Raw genomic sequence first — 22,270 nt, 5'->3', positions numbered from 1 at the left:
TGCCTTGTTGAACAGGGTTGTTTTGGCTATCCTGGGTCTTTTGTTTTTCCATACAAAATTGATTATTGTTCTTTCAAGGTCTGTGAAGAATTGTGCTGGGATTTTAATGGGGATAGCATTGAATCTGTAGATTGCTTTTGGCAGGATTGCCATTTTTACTACATTGATCCTACCTATCCATGAGCATGGGAGATCTTTCCATTTTCTGAGGGCTTCTTTAATTTCTTTCTTTAAAGATTCAAAGTTCTTACGATACAGGTCTTTCACTTGTTTGGTTAGCGTTACCCCAAGGTATTTTATGTTGTTTGTGGCAATTGTAAAGGGTGATGTTTCTCTGATTTCTCTTTCAGCCCTTTTATCATCTGTATATAGTAGGGCTACTGACTTTCTTGAGTTGATCTTGTAACCTGCCACTTTGCTGAAGGTGTTAATCAGCTGTAAGAGTTCCCTGGTAGAGTTCTTTGGGTCACTGATATAAACTATCATATCGTCTGCAAACAGTGAAAGTTTGACTTCTTCCTTCCCAATTTGTATCCCCTTGATCCCCCTTTGTTGTCGTATGGCTATAGCTAGAACTTCAAGTACCATGTTGAAAAGGTATGGAGAGAGTGGACAGCCTTGTTTTGTTCCTGATTTTAGAGGAATTGCGTTGAGTTTCTGTCCATTTAGTTTGATGTTGGCTGTTGGTTTACTGTATATGGCTTTTATTATGTTTAAGTATGTCCCTGTTATCCCAGATCTCTCCAAGACCTTTATCATGAAGGGATGTTGGATTTTGTCAAAGGCTTTTTCAGCATCTAGTGAGATGATCATGTGATTTTTGTTTTTCAGCTTGTTTATATGGTGGATTACGTTGATGGATTTTCGTATGTTGAACCATCCCTGCATCCCTGGGATGAAACCTACTTGATCGTGGTGAATGATTGTTTTGATGTGTTCTTGGATCCGATTTGCCAGTATTTTATTGAGTATTTTTGCATCAATGTTCATGAGGGATATTGGTCTGAAGTTCTCTTTCTTGGTTGTATCTTTGTGTGGCTTGGGGATCAAGGTTATTGAAGCCTCATAGAAAGAGTTTGGCAAAGACCCTTCTGCTTCTATTGTGTGGAACACTTTGAGAAGAATTGGTATAAGCTGTTCTTTGAATTTGTGGTAGAATTCTGCACTGAGGCCATCTGGACCTGGACTTTTTTTGGTTGGGAGACTTTTGATGACAGCTTCTATTTCCATAGGGGTTATAGGTCTATTTAAATTGCTTATCTGTTCTTGATTTAGTTTTGGCAAATGATAGCTGTCCAGGAAGTCATCCATTTCCTTTAAATTTTCGAATTTTGTGGAGTACAGGTTTTCAAAGTATGACCTAATGATTCTCTGGATTTCCTCAGAGTCTGTTGTTATGTCCCCCTTTTCATTTCTGATTTTGTTAATTTGCGTGTTCACTCTCTGCTGTTTGGTAAGTTTGGACAAAGGTTTGTCTATCTTGTTGATTTTCTCAAAGAACCAACTCTTCGTTGCATTGATTCTTTGTATTGTTTTCCTGGTTTCTACTTTGTTGATTTCAGCCCTCAATTTGATGATTTCCTGGCGTCTACTCCTCCTGGGGGAGTTTGCTTCTTTGTGTTCTAGAGCTTTTAGCTGTGATGTTAATTCTCTGGTATAACTGTTTTCCTGTTTCTTCATGTGAGCACTTAGTGCTATGAACTTCCCCGTAGCACTGCTTTCAAAGTGTCCCATAGGTTTGGGTATGTTGTGTCTTCATTCTCATTGAGTTCGAGGAAGTCTTTAATTTCTTTTTTTATTTCCTCTTTGACCCAGGGATGGTGCAGTTGAGCATTATTCAATTTCCATGAGTTTGTAGGTTTTCTGCACTTTGTGTTGTTGTTGAATTCTAATTTTAAGGCATGGTGGTCTGATAAGATGCATGGAGTTATTCCAATTTTTTTGTAGCTGCTGAGGTTTGATATGTTGCCAAGTATGTGGTCGATTTTTGAGAAGGTTCCATGTGGTGGTGAGAAGAAGGTATATTCTTTTTTATGTGGATGAAATGTTCTATAGATATCTGTTAATCCCAGTTGGGTCATTACTTCTATTAGACCCTTTGCTTCTTTGTTGAGTTCCTGTCTGGTATTCTTGTCTAGTGGTGAGAGTGGTGTGTTGAAATCTCCCACTATAACTGTGTGGGGCTTTAGATGAGATTTAAGTTCTAATAATGTTTCTTTAACGAATGTGGATGCCTTTGTATTGGGGGCATAGATGTTCAGGATAGACACTTCGTCTTGGTGGGTTTCACCTGTGATGAGTATGTAATGACCTCCTTCATCTCTTTTGATTGATTTTATTTTAAAGTCTAGTTTGTTAGATATTAGGATTGCTACCCCTGCTTGTTTCTTGGGTCCATTTGATTGAAAAATTTTTTCCCAACCTTTAACTCTCAAGTAATGTCTGTCTTTGAGGGTGAGGTGTGTTTCTTGTATGCAGCAGAAGGAAGGGTTCTGTCTTCGAATCCATTCTGCTAGTCTGTGTCTTTTTATGGGTGAGTTAAGGCCATTAATATTGAGGGATATTAATGACCATTGATTGCTCATCCTTCTTCGATTTGCGATGGTTGTTGTTGGTGGAATTATGGGTGGAATTTCGCCCCTTTGTTCTTTTGGCTGTTGGTAGAGAGGGATTCTCTAATGCTTATGTTTTTCTGGTTGTAGTTAGCTTCCTTGGGTTGGAGTTTTCCTTCCAAAATTTTCTGTAGGGCTGGGTTAGTGGACACATATTGGTTGAATCTAGTTTTGTCATGGAATATCTTGTTTTCTCCGTCTATAGTGATTGAGAGCTTTGCCGGGTATAGTAGTCTGGGCTGGCATCCATGGTCTCTTAGTGTAGGTAGAATATCTATCCAGGACCTTCTGGCTTTCAGAGTTTCCATGGAGAAATCAGGTGTAATTCTGATAGGTCTGCCTTTATATGTTACTTGACCTTTTTCCTTAGCTGCTCTTAATATTCTTTCTTTATTCTGTATGTTTGGGGTCTTGATTATTATGTGGCGAGGGGATTTTTTTTTGTGGTCCACTCTATTTGGTGTTCTGTAGGCTTCTTGTACCTTCATTGGCATGTCTTTCTTAAGGTTGGGAAAGTTTTCTTCTATGATTTTGTTGAATATGCCTTCTGCCCCTTTGAGGTGGATTTCTTCTCCTTCTTCTATACCTATTATTCTTAGGTTTGGTCTTTTCATGGTGTCCCATAATTCCTGGATGTTTTGTGTTAAGGATTTGTTGGATTTAAGGTTTTCTTTGGTTGATAAATCCATTTCTCCTAATGTATCTTCAACACTTGAGATTCTCTCTTCCATCTCTTCTATTCTGTTGGTAATGCTTGTATTGGTAGTGCCTGACTGTTTGTCCAGCTTTTCTATTTTCTGCCTTTCTTCAGATTGTGTTTTTTTTAGTGTCTCTATTTCAGTTTTCAACCCTTGCAGCATTTGCATTGCTTCTTGCAATTTTCTGTTTATCTGTTCGTCCGTTTGTTGCCTTTTATGAATTTTTTGGTTTGTTCTTTCTTCCATTTCTTGCATTTTTTGGTTTGCTTTTTGTTCCATTTCTTGGATTTTGTGCTTTGTTTCTTCTTCCCTTTCCTGCCTTTTTTGGTTTGTTTCTTCCTCCATTTTTTTCATTTTTTGCTTTGTTTTTTCTACCATTTCTTGCATTTTTTGCTTTGTTGCTTCTTCCATTTCCTGCCTTATTTGGTATGTTTCTTCTTCTAATTCTTGCATTTTTTGCTTTGCTTTTTCTTCCATTTCTTGCATTTTTTGCTTCATTTCTTCTTCCATTTCGTGCCGTTTTTGGTTTGTTTTTTCTTCCAATTCTTGCATTTTTTGGTTTGTTTTTTCTTCCATTTCTTGCATTTTTTGGTTTGTTTTTTCTTCCATTTCTTTGAGGGATTTTCCAATATCCTCTTTTAGGGCCTCTATCATTTTCATGAAAGTGCTTTTAAGATCGTTCTCTTCTGCTTCCTTCGCGTTTGAATATTGGGGTCTTGCTGGTGTGGAGTCTCTAGAATCTGGCGGTGTCATATTTGTTTTTCTGTTGCTGACTGTGTTTTTGTATTGTCTCTTTCCCATCTCTTCTTTTAGTGGGTGCAGAAAGAGCCCCTTCCTGGTCTGGGGACCAGAGTTCCCTTTTGGTGGGTGCTAGTAAGTCCAGTAATCTAGTGGTTCTTCTATGCCTTGTCCAAATGCTGGTCCGTGGGTAGAGAAGAAGAACAGGAATCTGGGGCGCTTAGCCTCCTACCTGGTCCCCTGGACCCTATGCTGGGTCCTGTTGTACCTGATCCGGAACAGCTACTCCCCTGGTCTCCCTGGTTCCTGTAGTTTCCTGGTCTCTTTGGTGGGAGAGAAGATCTGGAGTCTGGGGTGCTTGGCTCCCGCCGGGATTGGGAGCTCTGTGCAGTTCCCAGGCGATCTGCAGGCTCTGGAACTCAGGCTGGGAAGCTGGCCTGTTTACCTGATGATGCCAGAGGGACAGCTACTTCCCTGTACTCCCAGCCTCCTCTCCTTTCCTGGAATCGTTGGTGGGAGAGAAGATCTGGAGTCTGGGGTGCTTTGCTCCCGCCGGTATTGGGAGCTCTGTGCAGTTCCCAGGCGATCTGCAGGGTCTGGAACACAGGCCAGGAAGCTGGCCTGTTTACCTGATGCTCCCGCCGGGATTGGGAGCTCTGTGCAGTTCCCAGGCGATCTGCAGGCTCTGGAACACAGGCCGGGAAGCTGGCCTGTTTACCTGATGCTCCCGCCGGGATTGGGAGCTCTGTGCAGTTCCCAGGCGATCTGCAGGCTCTGGAACACAGGCCGGGAAGCTGGCCTGTTTACCTGATGCTCCCGCCGGGATTGGGAGCTCTGTGCAGTTCCCAGGCGATCTGCAGGCTCTGGAACACAGGCCGGGAAGCTGGCCTGTTTACCTGATGCTCCCGCCGGGATTGGGAGCTCTGTGCAGTTCCCAGGCGATCTGCAGGCTCTGGAACTCAGGCCAGGAAGCTGGCCTGTTTACCTGATGATGCCAGAGGGACAGCTACTTCCCTGTACTCCCAGCCTCCTCTCCTTTCCTGGAATCGTTGGTGGGAGAGAAGATCTGGAGTCTGGGGTGCTTTGCTCCCGCCGGGATTGGGAGCTCTGTGCAGTTCCCAGGCGATCTGCAGGGTCTGGAACACAGGCCGGGAAGCTGGCCTGTTTACCTGATGCTCCCGCCGGGATTGGGAGCTCTGTGCAGTTCCCAGGCGATCTGCAGGCTCTGGAACACAGGCCGGGAAGCTGGCCTGTTTACCTGATGCTCCCGCCGGGATTGGGAGCTCTGTGCAGTTCCCAGGCGATCTGCAGGCTCTGGAACTCAGGCCGGGAAGCTGGCCTGTTTACCTGATGATGCCAGAGGGACAGCTACTTCCCTGTACTCCCAGCCTCCTCTCCTTTCCTGGAATCGTTGGTGGGAGAGAAGATCTGGAGTCTGGGGTGCTTTGCTCCCGCCGGGATTGGGAGCTCTGTGCAGTTCCCAGGCGATCTGCAGGCTCTGGAACACAGGCCGGGAAGCTGGCCTGTTTACCTGATGCTCCCGCCTGGATTGGGAGCTCTGTGCAGTTCCCAGGCGATCTGCAGGCTCTGGAACTCAGGCCGGGAAGCTGGCCTGTTTACCTGATGATGCCAGAGGGACAGCTACTTCCCTGTACTCCCAGCCTCCTCTCCTTTCCTGGAATCGTTGGTGGGAGAGAAGATCTGGAGTCTGGGGTGCTTTGCTCCCGCCGGGATTGGGAGCTCTGTGCAGTTCCCAGGCGATCTGCAGGGTCTGGAACACAGGCCAGGAAGCTGGCCTGTTTACCTGATGCTCCCGCCGGGATTGGGAGCTCTGTGCAGTTCCCAGGTGATCTGCAGGCTCTGGAACACAGGCCGGGAAGCTGGCCTGTTTACCTGATGCTCCTGCCGGGATTGGGAGCTCTGTGCAGTTCCCAGGCGATCTGCAGGGTCTGGAACACAGGCCGGGAAGCTGGCCTGTTTACCTGATGCTCCCGCCGGGATTGGGAGCTCTGTGCAGTTCCCAGGCGATCTGCAGGCTCTGGAACACAGGCCGGGAAGCTGGCCTGTTTACCTGATGCTCCTGCCGGGATTGGGAGCTCTGTGCAGTTCCCAGGCGATCTGCAGGCTCTGGAACTCAGGCCAGGAAGCTGGCCTGTTTACCTGATGATGCCAGAGGGACAGCTCACTGCTTATATCTTGATTCTGCCCAGCTGCATCACTTCCTGTATGTATATACAAACCTACAGAATTCTATGGTTAGCTAGTGGCTAGTTTCTGCCCAGCTATTTCACTTTCTATCTGGCCAATCAGTCAATCAGAGTTTTATTCATTAACCAATAAGAAAACCTATATATCGAAGAATATTCCCCATCAGAACAATTTGGTTTTCTATTTTGATTTGTTTTGGTATGGTTTCCTTTAATTAATTTGGTTTTATGATTCCAGACGGATAAGATTCTATCATGGTGTAATGCCATAACAAAAATAGCAGACATGGCAGCAGGAGTGCTAAGAGATCATACCTTTAATTGCAATTGGGAATCAGAGAGAGAAAATTGGTTTTGGGGTGATGCTATGTATTCTCTACTCCAAGTTCCAGTGACACAATTTTTCCAGCAAAGCTGTACCAGCTCACAAAAGACTGTCAAAAAATTGACGATCAAGTATTCAAATATCTGAGCTTCTGTGTGGGACATTCTCAGTAAAACTGCCATGTATGTCTTTTGCAGTGGAGATTGTCAATTAGCGACATGGTAGAAAGTGAAGGCTTAAAACTTCAGAAAAAGAGTGAGAAGGCTCAGTTTATCACAGAGAACATTTAGTCTTTTTTTCATTATTCAAAATAAAAGGAGATAGGAAAGAATGAAAAATAAAAATTAGATCTCAGAAAAGCAGGGCAATAGCATAACAGACCCTCTTCAATGCTACATGATGAGATTCCATACAGTGGTTACTGCAAGCAGCTGCACTGACAAGGGTCTTCTGGAAAGGAAAAGCACATTGCCTCATTAAGAGGATAGTTATTCCTCTCTTCTCCTTAGCAGATCTTCTGGTGAATCTGATTTCCTGGCCAGGTGAAAGAAAATTCTAGCTGGATTAACTCTTAAAAGCATGGAATTATTTATAATATGCAATATTTTTATTAGTTTGGAATGTCAGGTCTGTACTAAATCAGAGAAGAAGAGCTCCATTTCTATGCATTTAACGAAGAAGAAGTAGACATGCTTTCATTGGCCACAACAAATCCCAGATATCTCCTTCTATTTTTGTGGTAATTAAAATTCTCAGGTGTGACAAAGTTGACGCTTCGTTTTCTATTTTTACCGGGGAAATCAATAGTAGAATTCAAAGTCTCTTCAGCCTTTAAAGATATAACAATACATCATGGAAACAAAAGTTTAAAAAATAGTATATGAAAGAAATCACATTATTGTTTTTATAATTGTTAATGTCAGATACTGAAAAGCAAAAAATAGATAGAATTAAAATATGTGTTTACAAGCTGTATATGGAATTTACAAATTACTCTGTAATTTCAAAAAATTGAATTTTCATGAGTTGTGTTTTAACCTGCATTTTTAGTATCAAAACAGTACTATCAACATCAGGGAAAATACAATTGAGATAATTAAATATGTATTATAATCAATATCTAAGCTTACTTTTGGATGTAAGCATGCTATAGGACATATATTTATAAACATGTTTGTGTATCCAAATGTTGGAATTTATTGGCTAGCAAAAAATAAACAAAAATTTAAAAACTTCAATGACAACAATTGGTGAGATAACCCATCTAGTTTAGTTTCCCGGTTGAGGTGAATGCAGAGTCTTACTTTTATTTTTGACAACCTATTTCTAAATAACCCTGGTTGTCCTGGAAATCACTATGTAGATCAGACTGGCCTAAAGCTTATAAATATCTACCTGTATTTTTCTCTTGAGTGTTCACATTAAAGATGTACACCATCACAACACACAAATGCATGCTCTTTTATTCCAATTTAATTATTTATATTTATTTTCACATCATACAACAGTAAATATACCTACATACCTGCCTATATAGGTTACAGAATGAATATAAGCTAAATAAGCTTTAGAAGAGTTCAAAAGAGCTTAAATGCAGGCTGGAAAAGAGTATGCATTAAAAAGAAGATGGCCCAAATCCGTGCTTGGAGATGGTTACCTCTGGAATTACTGGAATTAGGTTTGAGACCAATGTTACAGACAACAGTTTGTATTTGAAATCCTGAAACAAGTTATGGGGAAGAAAGGGCAGTTCAAGTCCATCTCCAGATGGGAGAAAAGGTGGGCAGGAAGGTTCAGTAAGGGGCTGAGCTTAGCTAAAGATCCAGGAACAATCAGGAAGTTTGATATCTTTGAAGAATATACCAGGTATCACCAGATGATAGGTTGTTGTTGGACCATGCCATCTCAGTGGTAGGAGTCTATCTCTTTATAGGATTGAGGTGAGAAAGTCACGGACATTTTTCAGTTACATAACAATTTCCTTGTGACTGAAACAATCCATTCTGCAGGAAAGCAACTTAAGGAGACAAGTGCACAGCTGAAATATAGCTTCAGAAAGTCCCTGAAACTTGCTATGTTCTCTAAAATCTTCAGTGCCAGAGTAAGTGATAAAAGCTGAAAAAGAAAAATCATATAAACCAAGGTACAAAGAATCCTCTGAAACCAGACTAGCATCTTGGCAAAAACATAAACCAGCCAAGCAGTCAGGAAGAGATTTGGAATGAGTCACTTAGACCGGACAATCTCCAACAAGTTGAGCTGCTAACAGGATGTACAGTGAGCTCCAGGTTCCCAGTTTTGTGAATTATCACTCACACTGGGGTGAACTTTGGTGATACATCTGTGTTTGAGTCATTTCTGCCCATGTAAAAAACACCACATGCAAACTCAGTAAGTAACACACACACACACACACACACACACACAGAGAGAGAGAGAGAGAGATCATCTTAAGAAACAGACATTTATTTCCCTAAACATAGGAAAGCTATATCAAAGATCATTATTTGACTGTAAGGATTATCTTTCTGAACTTAAATTTGTTTCTATTTGCTCACATAACAAAGTTCAATTTTATTTTTCTCATCAGAGCACTAATTCCAGTATTGTATGGTTTAAGGACTTTACTTTTACTACCTCATCTGAATCTAATTAAGTTCCAAAAGTCTCATTTATTAATATTACAAGATGAGAGTTTAAAATATAGGACAGTCATTTTGCCAACAATACTAGTTTCAGTAGCTGCCAACACAAAGTTAAAATACATTTGAAAGGAAATGCTAAAATTTACTTCTGATTTAAAACAAAACAATCATGAGATGTAGTCCAAACCTGGGCACCTGGCCTCAGATGCATGAGCCAGGTCTCAGACCTGCACACCTAGTCTCTCAGAAGCACATGCCCGGCCTTAGCTTCAGGGACATCAGTGGAAATAGGGAGACCTTAACTACATCCACTTGAAGAACGGAAGGGGAGACCACAGTATAAGAGCACACTCAACAACAGAAAGACCAATATGACTCTACCAGAATCTAGTGATGCAAAACCAGCAAGACCTGAAAAGCACAACAAAGAGGAAGTAAAAGACACAGACATTAAAATTACCTTATGAACATGATAGAGACCCTCAAAGAAGAAATGAGAAAATCCCTTAAAGAAATAGAAGAAAAACAAACCAAATAATTCAAGAAATAAACAAATTTCTTAAAGAATCTAAAGAGAGCCAAGAAAAGACAAACAAACAAGTGAAGGAAGCAACTAAAACAGTCCAAGTCTTGAAAACTGAAATGGAAACAATAAAAAAAACAGAATGAGGGGATGCTGGAACAGAAAAGCTTGGTAAAGGATCAGGAACTACAGATGTAAGTATAACCAATAAAATACAAGTGATGGAAGACATAATCTCAGATGTTAAAGACTCATTAGACGATATAGAGTTATCTTCTAAAGAAAATCTCAAGTCCAACAAATCCAAAACACAAGAAATATGGTACACTGTGAAGAGGCCAAACCTGAAAATAATAGGTATAGAAGAAGGTTAAGAAATACAGCTCAAAAGTAGAGAAAACATATTCAACAAAATCATAGAGGAAAATTTCCCTAACCTAAAGAAGGATATGCCTATGAAACTAAAAGAATCTTACAGGACAGCAAATAGACTTGATAAGAAAAAGAAAACCTCACCATATAATAATCAAAACATGAAACATACAGAATAAAGAGAAAATATTAAGAGCAGCTAAGGAAAATGGCTAAGTAATATATAAAGGCAGACCTATCCCAATTACACCCGACTTCTCAATGAAAACTTTGAAAGCAAGCAGGTCCTGGATAGATGTCCTACAAACGCTAAGGGAACAAGGATGCCAGCCCAGACTACTGTACTCAGCAAAGCTTTCAATTACCATACATGGAGAAAACAAGATATTTCATGACAAAACCAGATATAAAAATACATGGCCACAAATCCAACCCTATAGAAAGTATCGGAAGGAAAACTTCAAACCGATGAAGATAACTACACTCATAAAAACATAGACAATAGATAAACCCATTTTGTCAACCTGAAAAGGAAAAGAGGGAGGAGTCTACACACAATAACACCACCACCAATAAATGCAAAACAAACAGGAATCAACAATCATTAGGCATTAATATCCCTCAATGTCAGTGGTCTCAACTTGCCTATATAAAGAAACAGGCTAACAGATGGATGCGAAGAGAGAACCCATCCTTCTGCTGCACAGGAGAAATACATCTCAACATCAAAGACAGACTTTACCTAAGAGAAAAGAGTTGAGAAAAGAATTTCAATTAAACATAACCAAGAAACAAACAGGTGTAACAATCCTAATATCTAACAGATTAGACTTCAAACTAAAAGCAATCAAAAGAGATGAAGAAGGGCATTTTATATTCATCACAGGAAAAGTCCATCAACATGAAGTCTCAGTTCTGAACATCTGTGCCCCAAATACATAGACAACCACATTCATAAAAGAAACATTGCTAAACCTCAAATCACACATAAAATCTCACACACTAGTAGTAGGAGACTTCAACACTCTGCTTTCACCAGTAGACAGGACCTCCAGACAGAAACTAAACAAAAAAGGAAAAGAACTAACTGAATTTATAACCCAACTTGAATTAACAGATATCTATAGAACATTCCATCCAAATACAAAAGAATACACCTACTTCTCATTTCCCCATGGAACGTTCTCTAAAATTGACCACATAATTTGAAACATAGCAAACCTCCACAGATGTTAAAAAATTGGAATAATCCCCTGTATCTTATCAGACCAAGCATGCTTTAAAATTAGAAATCAACAACAACACAAATTGCAGAAACCCTACAAATTCATGGAAATTGAACAATGTGCAATTACACCATCTCTGGGTCAAGGAAGAAATAAAAAAAAGAAATAAAAAATTTCCTGGAATTCAATGACAATGAAGACTCAACATATGCAAACTTATGTGACACTTTGAAAGCAGAGGAAAATCCATAGCCCACATGAAGAAACTGGAGAAGAGTCACACTAGACAATTAATAGCACAACTGAATGTTCTAGAACAAAAAGAAGCAATCTAACTTAGGAAGTGTAGATGCCAGGAAATAATCAAATTAAGGGCTGAAGTCAACTAAGTAGAAATCAGGAAAACACTGCAAAGAATTAATGAAACAAGAGTTGTTTCTTTGGGAAAATCAACAAGGTAGACCAGCCTTTATCCAAAATAACCAAAAGGCAAAATCAGAAATCAGAAATGAAAAGGTGTTCATAACAATGGACAATGAGGAAATCCAGAGAATCATCAGGTCATATTCTGAAAACCTGTACTCTACAAAATTCAAAAACTTAAAGGACCTGGACAATTTTCTGGATAGATATCACTTGCCAAAATAAAATCAAGAACAGATAAGTAAGCTAAACTGGCTTATAACCCCTAACAAAATAGAAGCAGTCATCAAAAGTCTCCCAACCAAAAAAAAGCCCAGGTCCAGGTGGCTTCAGTGCAGAATTCTACCAGAAATTTAAAGATCTAATTCCAATACTCCTCAAAATGTTCTACACTATAGAACCTGGAAGCTCATTGCCAAACACTTTTTATGAGGCTATAACTACCTTGGTACCCAATGACACAGCTAAGAAAGAGAACTATAGAGCAAATTCCCTCATGAACATTGATGCAAAAATACTCAATAAAATTCTACTAAATCAAATTCTAGAACACATCAGAAAAATCATCCACCATGGTCAAGTAGGCTTCATCCAAGGGATGGAAATCTATCAATATAAATCACCATACAAACAACTTACAAAGGAAAAAAATCACATGATCATCTTACTAGTTGCAGAAAAATCCTCTGACAAAATCCAACACCTCTTCATGATAAAGGGTATTGTAGGGATAAGGGATAACAGGAACATACCTGAACATAATGAAGGCAATATCCTGTAAACCAACAGTTACCGTCAAGCTAAATGGAGAGAAACTCAAAGCAATTTTCTAAAATCAGGAACAAGGCAAGGCTGCTCACTCTCCCCATATCTCTTGAACATTGTACTTGAAGTTCTAGCTAGAGCAATAAAACAACAAAAGGAGATCAAGGGTTTACAAACTGGAAAAGAAGAAGTCAAACTTTCACTATTTGCAGATGATACTATAGTTTACATAAGTAACCCAAAAACTCTTCACAGGAACTCCTACAGCTGATAAACAACTTCAATAAAGTAGCAGGCTACAAAATTAACTCAAAAAATCAGTAGCTCTATTATATACAGATGATAAATGGGCTGAGAAAGAAATCAAGGAATCATCACCCTTTACAATAGTCACAAACAATATTAAATATCTAGGGACAATGCTAACCAAACAAGTGGAAGACCTGTATAGCAAAAACTTTGAGTCCTCAAAGAAAGAAAGAACTTTGTGTCCTCAAAGAATGAAATTAAAGAAGATACCAGAAAATGAAACGATCACACATGCTCTTGGATATGAAGGATCAAAATAGTAAAAATGAAAATCTTTCCAAAAGCTATCTACAGATTCAATGCAATTCCTATCAAAATACTGGCACAATTCTTCAAACATCTTGAATGAACAATAATCAACTTTATATGGAAAAACAAAATACCCAGGATAGCCAAAACAACCCTGTACAACAAAGGAACTTCTAGATACATCAACATCCCTGACTTCAAGCTCTATTATAGAGCTATAGTCCTGAAAACAGCTTGGTATTGGCACAAAACTAGACAGGTAGAACAAGGGAATCTAATTGAAAAGCTTGATATTAACCCACACACCTACAAACACTTGATTTTTGACAAAGAAGCTAAAATTATACAGTGGAAAAAATAAAGTATCTTCAACAAATGGTGCTGGAATAACTAGATATTGGCAAGTAGAAGACTGCAGATAGATCCATGTCTATTGCCATGAACAAAAATTAAGTCCAAATGGATTAGACCTCAACATAAATCCAAACACACTGAACCTCTTAGAAGAGAAAGTGGGAGGTACTCTTGAGCCAATTGGTACAGGAGATTACTTCCTGAATAGCAGAGACACTAAGATCAAAATTTAACAAATGGGACCTCCTGAAACTGAGAAGCTTCTGTAAGGCAAAGGACATAGTCAACAAGACAAAAAGGTACCCACAGAATGGGAAAAGATATTCACTAACCACACATCTGACAGAGGGCTGATCTCCATAATTTACAATGAAGTCAAGAAGCAAGCCTTCAAATCACCAAAGGATCGAATTAAAAACTGGAGTACAGAACTAAATTGAAAATTCTCAATAGATTAGTCTAAAATGGCTGAGAGACACTTGAGAAATTACTCAACATCCTTAGCCATTAGGGATATGTAAATCAAAACAACTCTGAGATACCATCTCTTGTCAGAAAGGCTAAAATAAAAAACCTCCAATGACAATTTATGCTGGAGAGGATGTGGAGAGAGGGGAACACTTCTCCGCTGCTTGTGGGAATGCCAACTTGTACACCTACTTTGGAAATCAGTATGGAGATTCCTCAGGAAAATGGGAATCAGTCTACCACAATACCCAGCCATTCCACTCTTAATCCTATACCCAAAAGATGAACATTCATACATGGACGTCTGTTCCACTATGTTCATAGCAGCATTATTAGTAATAGCCAGAACCTGGAAGCAACCTAGATGTCCCTCAACTGAATAATGGATAGAGAAAATGTGGTACACAATGTAGATCTATTCAGCAGAAAAAAAAATCAATGGAATTTTGAAATTTGCTGGCAAATGGATGGCAGTAGAAGAAACCATCTTGTGTAAGGTAATCCAGTCACAAAAAGACAAGCATGGTATGTACTCAATAATATATGGATTTTAGACATTGCTCATGGGAGTACCAGCCTGTTGATTATTGTTGATTATTTTTCTATCAGATAATCTGGGAATCAGCCGGGCGGTGGTGGCACACGCCTTTAATCCCAGCACTCAGGAGGCAGAGGCAGGCAGGTCTCTGTTCGAGGCCAGGCTGGACTGACAGCCTCCAAAACAATACAGAGAAACCCTGTCCCGTAAAACCAAAAAAAAGATAATCTGGGAATCAGGTAGGACCCTAAGAGAGATATTCATGGTACCCCAGATAAGGGGAATGAGCCAAGATCTCCTATGAAGACTGGGAGCATGGGGACTGGGGAGAGGGAACCTGGAAAAGGAGAGGGGAAGAGGAGGAGGGGAGTGGAGGACGACATTGGGAAGCAGGAAGATTATGTTGGGGGAAAAATAGAGGAAAACAAGGTAAGAGGTACCATAATAGAGGGAGTCATTATAGGCTTCGGGAGACATCTGGGACTAATGAGATTCCAGAGATCTACAAGGATGACACCAACTGGCAAATTAAGCAATAGTGGAAAGACTACCTTAAATGCCCATCCCTGATAATGAGTTTAATGACTTCCTCATATGCTGTTCTAAAACCTTCTTCCAGTGACTGGTGGAAGCAGAGGCAGATACCCACAGCTAAACATTGAACTAAACTCCTGGAACCCAGTAACAGAGGAGGAGTGATGAGCAAATGGGTCAAGACCGGGCTGGTGAAACCACAGAAACAGCTGACCTGAACAAGGGAGAGCTCTGGACCCCTGTTGGATGGCTGGGAGACCAGCAGGGGACTGATCTAGACCCCTAAATGTGTGTGCCAGCTAGGAGTCCTAGACAATCTGTGGGGCCGTGGGTGATGAATTGTTTGTCCCAGATGGATTTTGGGTGGCCCTCACACAGTGAGGGAGGCTCTCTTAACCTTATCTCTTGGGGAAGGACCTGGGACCTGCCCTGGATGAAATGGCAGACTCTGGGAATCCCCTACAGATGGTCTCACCAACTGTGGGGAATGGAGTGGGTATTGAGTGGGCGCCTGGGTTAGCTGGCAGGGGGATGGGGGAGCAGGGGAGGAGAGGGAACTGGGATTGACATGTGAAGCAATCTTGAAAAAAAGAAAATACATAAGATGTAGTTAGGGTGATGATATATTTTTTGAAATTTTTTCTATTTATAAGCTTTTGCTACAATTGCTTATAGATATAAATGGAAAATATTTTTTGAAAAGGCATGGAATACAGAAATGAAAGAAGTAATAATTAAGCACATGCTTATTACTGTAGTAGTATCCATTTCAATAAGCATAAAAGTCTATGTATTCCAGTAAAAACATAATGACTGAACTTAGAAGACAGAAAAATACACAAAACACTTTCTATCAAAAATGAAACCATTATAATGACACTAACATAAAATTAAGAGAGTCAGGCAGTAGTGGAGCACACCTTTAATCCCAGCACTGGGGAATCAGAGGCAGGTGGATCTCTGTGAGTTTGAGACCAGCCTGGTATACATGAAACTAGTTCTAGCACAGCCTCCAAAGTCACAGAGAACCCCTGTCTCTATACCCTCCCCCAAAACATAAATAAAATAAAGAGAGAAATAAAGAATAGCATGACAGTAAGAAGATTTACTGTTAAAATATACTAAAATTTCACATTCAAAATTTATGAAAAAATTTAATATTAATAAATCCATTTGAAATTTTTATTTTTTTCTTAAGCAAATATAAAAAGTCAGAAAGTATTTAGAATTTATAGTGAAATCACAGCCAAGTTAATTATAAACCAAATAAGCAAAACTTCAAGTTACAAAATGTTTGTTGAGTTTTTTACACTTTTTTATTTTTATTCATTTATTTTTTTACTTAGGTTAGAAACAATCTTGTTTCACATGTCAATCCCAGCTCCCTCTCTCTCTCCTCCTCCCTGCCCTCCTCACCAGGTCCCCGAGTCCCCCACCCAATCTCCATTCTGATCACCAAGGAGGGTGAGGCCCTCCGTGGTGGATCTCCAGTAACTGTCATTTCATCCAGGGCAGGGCATAGGCCCTCCCCCAAGAGTCCCAGCTAAGAGAGTCTCTCATATTGTGACATGGGCATTCAAAGCCTATTTGTATGCCAGGTGTAAATACTATCCAAGTCCCCATAGATTACCTAGATGGCCTCACTGACACCCACATTCAGGGGGTCTGGGTCAGACCCATGCTTTCCACACAGCCATCAATCTGGAGTTCAAAAGCTCCCCCTTGTTCAGGTCAACTGTTTCTGTGGGTTAAACCAGCCCACTCTTAACTCCTTTGCCCATCAGTTTTCTCTTTCTGACACTGGATTCCAGGAGATCAGTGTTTGCCTGTGGGCATCTGCCTCTGCTTTCATCAGTCACTGGATGAAGGTTGTGTTTCCTAGACTCTTTGGTAGTGGGATTGTTTGCTGGCACTCCCCTGATTCATGTCTAAAATCCAAAAATGAGTGAGTACATACCATGTTTCTCTTCTTGTGACTGGATTACCTCACTCAGGATGCCTTCTTCTAGTGCCATCCATTTGCCTGCAAATTACAATTGTTTTTTTTTTCAGCTGAATAGTACTCCATTGTGTAAATTCACCAAGTTTTCTCTATCCACTCTTCAGTTGAGACGCATCTAGGTTGCTTCCAGGTTCTGGCTATTACTAATAATGCTGCTATGAACATAGTGGAACAGACACCCTTGTTGTATGAATGTGCATCTTTTGGGTATATGCTTAAGAGTGGAATTGCTGGGTCTTGTGATAGACTGATTCCCATTTTCCTGAGGAATCTCCATTCAGAATTCTACTAGAAATTCAAAGAACAGCTTATACTAATTCTTCTGAATGTATTCCACGCAATTCAAGCAGAAGCATTTTGCCAAGCTTTCTATGAAGCTTCAATAATCTTACACATTGGGAGGGTGGAAGGGGAGTGCGGGAGGAGGGGAGGGAGAGGGAACTGGGATTGACATGTAAAACAAGCTATTTAAAATTAAAAAAAAAACTAACGAAAAAAAAATAACCCTTAATCAAAATATATGAATGTAATTAATTTGAATTAAATCAGTATAGAAAAATTGTATGTTAATAGTTCTCATGGAAACAATTATAAATTTCGAAATAAAATATCAAGTTAAAATATGGTGAAATAAAAAGCTAACATCTCAAAAACATCTTCAATGAAATAGGTATTTATCATATGTGATAATCAGTATAATTTTCTACAAGTAGAAAAAGTAGGACTGCACCAATATCTAAAAGATGAAAAAAGTAGCAAACTCATCTAGCATTCATAATAGTATAAAATCAACAGATTGATAACATAATTAATTGTTACAAAAGAGATCTGTATTTTTGCCCGATCCTACAACCTAAATTAAGACATGTCTCTCTATAGCTGTCCCTGTGATGGGGAGTTAAGAAGTAGTCTATGCTATAACTTAACAGGTCTTAATTTGTGGTCCTGGCTCCTCTGTGGTCCTTGTCATGCATGCAGTACTGAACTGAATCTTGTGATATGAAATTTCCTCTCACCCATAAAAGATTGTAAATAAGCTGGGCGTTGGTGGCGCACGCCTTTAATCCCAGCACTCGGGAGGCAGAGGCAGGCGGATCTCTGTGAGTTCGAGGCCAGGCTGGACCGACAGCCTCCAAAACAGAGAAACCCTGCCTCATAAAACCAAAAAAAATTGTAAATAGACCTATAGACCTTACCCTTAGTCTCATAATGTATCTGAGATTCCTCGGTGAGACTGTTCCTGGGAATTTGTTATGGAGATGAGTATCCTCTTGTATGCCCTTATTGTTCCTCTGAGAACAGCTGTCTCTCCCACTCTCCTTCCCTCTCTCTTATACTCACTCTTAATGAAACTACTTTCTAAACTGTAATTGGAAGCCTCTGCTTCACATTAAAGCCACATTATATTTATAGTTCTCTCTATATTGCATGGTTTATGCCTAATATTCTCCTTTTCATATTGATGTCTATCATTCCAATAAACCTCATTGGAGGGAATTAAGTGTCAGCTACCTTTTCAGATTAACACTCGCTATTTACTACTTATATTTATGAATAAAATTTTGGGTTATTTTTCTATTAGTTTATTAGAAACAGGACATGTATAATTTATCTCTTGTTGTATTGGCAGTCATAACAAGTGCACTAGATTAAGTAAAACAAATAAAACACCTGAGATTTAAAAGTAAGCAAATCATTATTCACAGATATAAGGATATATATTATTCCAAAGAAATTTACATACAATTGATAGCACTAGAAAATATAATTGATAAAATTACTAGATACATGTCAGTGTACAAATATTGATTTAATATTTATGTGATGAAAAGCAAATTCATACAGTGCAGTATGTTTTTAATAGCTTAGGAAAACAATTTGAAAAGAAGTGTAGTAAAAGATGCAAAATAGTTCTAGACAGAGAACTATTAAATATCACAGGAAGAATATAAAAACTAATGTAACAAATATTTCAGATTCCTCATTTCATAAAAGATATTTACCAGTTTTGATATTAAATATATATATATATAAGTATATATATGAGGCAAATGGATACTCAGAGACTCAGAGATACACTTTAGACTTTGGGTTTATACTGGGTATAATTTTATATATCTTCCTAAATTAATGTACAAAATCAATTACTATACAAACCTAAGACAATTTACTTCTATTTCAGAATTATTAATTTGTTAACTATCCCTTTATCTAAACAATGACATTCTGTTCAATTCAATATATATTACTTTTATGTGTTCAGGCTGCAAATTTCATTCCTTATATTGACTGAGTAGTAATTAATTCATTTTTGTTAAACTGTCTTATATGTATATATATATATGTTTACATATTTTTTCCAATAGCATTTTTCATAATTCTCCTTATTTTTTCATGGAAAGTTAGTTATAAATTTGTTAGTTTAAAGTCTATTAAAATTTGAGAAAACATTATATTTATTGTGGCAAACACTAAATATCATTTCAAATAAAAGGGTATTATTTGTGTTAATACATAAATATAATTAAATTTAGTAGCCAATGTTAGCTTTTTTCATTTTAGTTTACCAAAAATATGTATATTTTAAATGTTTATGTGTGGCCCAATGGTTTTCAGGCAGAAAAAATCTTCTCAGATAATGAAGTATTGAACATCCTAAAAAAGAGTTTTATCTGGGATGAAAATATAATCTCTTCTAATTAATTTCTTTTTAAACTAGGTACATGCATATGTGGGAAATATAAACATAAATATCAATATTATTTAACTTGAGGCTTTTAAGAATTTAATGTACAGATAGAAATTAAATTCACAGAGACTTTAAAATGAAATGTGGATATAGTTCTTATACTTGGCTTAATCATTAACTTAAATACTTCAACCAGAATACCTAATAATATATGCATATAGTTTTAACATGAGGAAAACACTTTAGGAAATGCTATTATCACCTTTAAATTACAAAAATCATTGTTATTAACATATGCTAACAATGTACTTCCAGGTGGAAGTGTGAAATTTAACAATTTCCTTCATTAGGAAAGCAATTTTAAGTGCTTGCTTTTTAAAACAAAAGTTTGATTTCTACGTTTAATATACTGGACCTCGAATTGAAACCAATGTAAAGAAATACAGAGGAAAGGTTTGAAATTTATCTTACCTTAGACATCACAAGTAAGCCTGACATAGTTTAGTAGAAGAAAATAGAATTTCATGTCATAAAAAGAATATCTTACATGCAGCAATTTTTCCAGTTATGAATGAGATTTTCTGGAAAGAAGCTGTATCTGCAAAGACTGGTTGACTGATTAAAATCAAAGTATTGTGGATAGGTTGGATGGAATGTTACTGGTCTAGGGGCTAATTTCTTAATTTTGGACTAGTTGTGGCTATCCCTTTCATATTCTGTGTCTGAACCAATATCCTGTTAAAGATAGTAAAATCCCTTTAAAATCTATTAACTTAGCAGGCCACTAGGTTCCATCAACCTTAAAGCTAACCATGTCATTAAATAGCATCTTGGGCTTGTAGGAAACAGTCCTCCATCTTACTGTGACCATCTCTCTGATGTACACATCAATGTATTTTAAACTTGATATAGGATATTCTTTGTTCTGTAAAAGTGTAAAACTTCATTAAGCTGTTTCCATGTTGAAACACTGAATTTGGCATACCCAAATCTGTGTTACCAGGCCATTCATTCAAAAGGGCTCCAGAAAATAATACCTCTCATTCTCTTTAAATAAGATTTGTGTATGCTTTCTGCATTAGTAGGTGTTGCATTTCATCTCAGGGGTTCCTGTTAATACTGGAAATGTAAGCAGCAGCTATACCATTCTTTAGCCCACGAGGCAAAAGCTCTAGATATTCAGGGATTAAAAAAAATGGCCATGAAGCCGTGCTTATGATTCTTGGGAAGGGTGCTTTTGATGATCCACAGGTTGAGGCTGCATATGATGAGCACATGTTGTCTTTGTTACACTAACATTTTTTTTCTCACAGTTCCCCATAAAATTGTCATCGTCCCATCTCAGCAGGAAATGGTTTTGAGAATCCTATTCCTCCTCTCCCTATTATTGATACTGTAGGATAGTTTACACCTGTTAGTGTTAGTTTTCAATTATTTTAAGGTTGGGATTGGAAGGAGGTGTTCAGACTTGGGTAGTTCTTTCAGATAAGCTTAGGTTTAGATGGGATAGATACTTGAGACATTTTGTTCATTGACACAAATTAGTTTTGTATTATGTTTAAATATCTTCTTTAGACTAAAAGGGGAATTGTATGAGGAGACTTAGGACTGCACCATTAGCCGCATGGCACACTAAATGCACATACGGATGTAGTAATGATAGGGTGGTCCTAACCACACCTACTTTGGGCATGACTAGAGACAGGGCAGTGAACTACGCTGCTAGCCGGGCCTACGTTTGAGAGAGGATACAGGCATGCACGGAGGTTCTTATAAAAGACTGGAGCAGAGCTGCATTTTCTCTCTTTTCGCCTTGCAGTTCCGTGGTGAGAAAGCTACTTGACTCAACTGGGGTGCCTGTTTTCTCTTGTAAGTAATTTCTACAATAAACAGTTACCTATACCCTCAACAAGTGTGCCATTTATTGTTACAGTGACACTTCCCCAGCCCGCTTTCAGCACCAGCAGCCATGTAACCACCAGCTGTTAAAATGCAACTCATTTCCACTGTTTTCACAAGTCACATAGCCTTTATAAAGCTCATGCTTCCACAGTCTATTCCTTCCTTTCTATCCCCTCTCAGAGGCAATCTTTTGTGCATCCTCATCCCCAAATAAATATCTTACATGAAGTTTGTTGCATACCTTGGTCCTGCAATTACTATAAAACCCTAATATTGTGGAAAAATCTTGTTCACTGTGAATAAGTGTCACTAGGACTGTTTTTTAAAGGCTAAAAAACCACTAGCTAAGCAAAATTTGGGGGGCAGAGTGAATGCTATCAAGAAGATGATAGAGTTGCCAGCCATGCTGAGGGGGAACAAGACATACAGGAAGGCAGGACAGTTAAGTGCTACAAGACACATGACAACATTTAGATGGATAGAAATGGGTTAATGTGATGTATAAGAGATAGTCTAATAAGACTAAGCTATCAGCTGAGATTTCAAAACTAACAAAAAGTCTCCATGTTGTCATTTGGGAGCTGGCTGGTGAGATAGAAAAATCTGCCTGTACCATAACATTGGTGATATGACTCAGTGGGATATCCCAGTGCTCCTGTTCCACTTTCAGAAGTCTGAACTGCACTGGAAC

The 22,270-nt window shown here is 38.7% G+C and overlaps 1 pseudogene; it reads left to right on the top strand.

Annotated features, from left to right (window-relative positions):
• Nucleotides 1-6,870, top strand: part of LOC101825974 — an 11,861-nt pseudogene extending 4,991 nt beyond the window's left edge.
• Nucleotides 6,871-22,270: the final 15,400 nt, after the last annotated feature.

This window comes from Mesocricetus auratus, unplaced genomic scaffold, assembly GCF_017639785.1.
Source record: "Mesocricetus auratus isolate SY011 unplaced genomic scaffold, BCM_Maur_2.0 Super-Scaffold_100003, whole genome shotgun sequence".
NCBI lineage: Eukaryota > Metazoa > Chordata > Mammalia > Rodentia > Cricetidae > Mesocricetus > Mesocricetus auratus.
Note: the sequence above shows the minus strand (reverse complement) of the source record. Positions and strands in the feature narration are given on the sequence as shown.